General features: G+C 41.5%; 1 pseudogene; it reads left to right on the top strand.

Annotated features, from left to right (window-relative positions):
• Positions 1-244: 244 nt before the first annotated feature.
• On the top strand, positions 245-1,128 carry LOC139363944 (keratin, type I cytoskeletal 18 pseudogene; annotated as a pseudogene).
• Positions 1,129-2,650: the final 1,522 nt, after the last annotated feature.

Genomic DNA, 2,650 nt, shown 5'->3' with positions numbered 1-2,650 from the left:
TGATCTACAGATTCAATTCAATCCCTGCCAAAATACCAATCACATTCTTCACAGAAATAGAAAGAACAATCCAAAATTTTGTATGGAACCACAAAAGACCTTGAATAACCAAATAAATCTAGAGCAGAAAGAACAAAACTAAAAGCATCATACGACCTGACTTCAAAATATATAAAGCTATGGTAATCAAAAAAAGCATAGTAGTGGCATAAAAATGGACACATAGGGTCGGCAAAGCCTGAGTCCTGTCCTGTCGCCCTCCTCCCGGGACAGCATGAACTTCACCACTCACTCCACCTTCTCCACCAACTACCGGTCCCTGGGCTCTGTCCAGGCGCCTAGCTAGGGCGCCTGGCCAGTCAGCAGAGCAGGCAGCGTCTATGCAGGCGCCGGGCGCTCTGGTTCCCGGATCTCCGTGTCCCGCTCCACCAGCTTCCGGGGACGCATGGGGTCCAGGAGCCTGGCCGCCGGGATGGCCGGGGGTCTGGCAGGGATGGGAGGCATCCAGCAAGAGAAGGAGACTGTGCAAAGCCTGAGCGACCGCCTGGCCTCCTACCTGGACAGCGTGAGGAGCCTGGAGACCGAGAACCCGAGGCTGGAGAGCAAAATCTGGGAGCACTTGGAGAAGAAGGGACCCCAGGTCAGAGACTGATGCCATTACTTCAAGACCATGGAGAACCTGAGGACTCAGATCTTCGCAAATACTGTGGACAATGCTCACATAATTCTGCAGATTGACAATGCCCGCCGTGCTGCTGATGACTTTAGAGTCAAGAATGAGACAGAGCTGGCCATGCACCAGTCTGTGGAGAACGACATCCATGGGCTCTGCAAGGTCATTGATGACACTAATGTCACTCGGCTGCAGGTGGAGACAGAGATAGAGGCTCTCAAGGAGATCTGCTCGTCATGAAGAACCACCAAGAGGGCCTGCTGAACCTCAAGGTCAAGCTGGAGGCCCGGATTGCCACCTACCGCTGCCTGCTGGAAGATGGTGAGGACTTCAATCTTGGTGATACCCTGGATAGCAGTAACTCCATGCAAACCATCCAAAAGACTACCACCCACCAGACAGTGGGTGGCAAAGTGGTGTCTGAGACCAAGGACACCAAAGTTGTGAGGCATTAAGCCAGCAGAAGCAGGGTACCCTTTGGGGAGCAGGAAGCCAATAAAAAGTTCAAAGGTCATTGGATGTCAAAAAAGAAAGAAAGAAAGAAAAAGACCCATAGACCAACTGAACACAGTAGAAATCCCAGAAATAAATCCACACATTTACAGCCAACTGACTTTTGACAAAGGTGCCAAGAACATACAATGGAGAAAGGACATTGTCTTCAATAAATTGTGTTGGGAAAACTAGATATTCACGTGCAGAAGAATAAAATTAGACCTTTATCTTACACCATTTGCAAAAATCAACTCAAAATAGATAAAAGACTTAAATATAAGAGCCAAAGCAATGAAACTGTTTGAAGAGAACATTGGGCAAAGTCTCCATTATATTGATCTGGGCAATAATTTTTTGACTTAAAAAGCACAGGCAACAAAAGCAAAAATAGGCAAATGGGATTCCATTAAACTAAAGTGCTTCTTCACAGTATAGGAAATGATAAACAGAGTGAAGAGATAACCTACAGAGTTGGAGAAAGTATTGGCAAACTATATATCTGATAAGGGTTAATACCCAAAGTGTATAAGGAATTCAATTAAATAAAAAGAAAGTAATCCAATTTAAAAAATGGACAAAGAACCTAAACTGACATTTCTGAAAAGAAGACGTGCAAATGTTCAATGGGCATATGAAAATATGCTCAATGTCACTAGTCATCAGGGAAATGCAAATTAAAACCACAATGAGATATCACTTCACTCCTGTAAGAATGCCTATTATCAAAAACACAAATGAGAACAAATATTGGTGAGGATATAGAGAAAAGGGAATTCTTTTACATTGTTGGTGAGAATGTAAATTAATACAGCCACTATAGAAAATAGCACGGATGTCCCTCAAACAATAAAAATAGAACTACCATACGATTCAGCAATCCTACTAGTAGGTGTATAAACCAAAGACATATTGATTTCATTTCTTTGGTTTATTGATTCCATAGCCAAGATATGGAATCAATCTAAGTGTTTATCCATGAATGAATGGGTGAAGAAAATGTGATATATATAAATATATACTATGGAATACTATTCAGCCATAAAAAGAAGGAAATTCTGTTATTTATGACAACATGAATAAACCTCTATGACATTCTGTTAAGTGACATAAGCCAGGCACAGGAAAACAAATACCATAGGATCTCACTCATATATGGAATCTAAAATTGTTGATCTCATAGAAGCAGAAAAGAATCTTGTTTACCAGAGGCTAGGCTGGTTGGCAGGCAGTGGGCGAGGGGGCGATTCGGAGAGACGTTGGTCAAAGGATACAAAATTACAATTAGAAGGAATAATTTCAAGAGATCTGTAGCATGATGACCATAGTTAATGACCATATATTGTATTTTTGAACAATGCTCTCCATAAAATAACTACGTGAAGTAACTTATATTTTAGTTAGACTTAGTCATTTCACAATGTTTATATACTTCAAAGTATCATGTTGTACCTAATAAGTACATACAATTTTATTTGTTAGTTT

Source organism: Macaca nemestrina, chromosome 6, assembly GCF_043159975.1.
Source record: "Macaca nemestrina isolate mMacNem1 chromosome 6, mMacNem.hap1, whole genome shotgun sequence".
Classification (NCBI taxonomy): Eukaryota; Metazoa; Chordata; class Mammalia; order Primates; family Cercopithecidae; genus Macaca; species Macaca nemestrina.
This window is presented reverse-complemented; position numbering and strand designations above follow the sequence as displayed.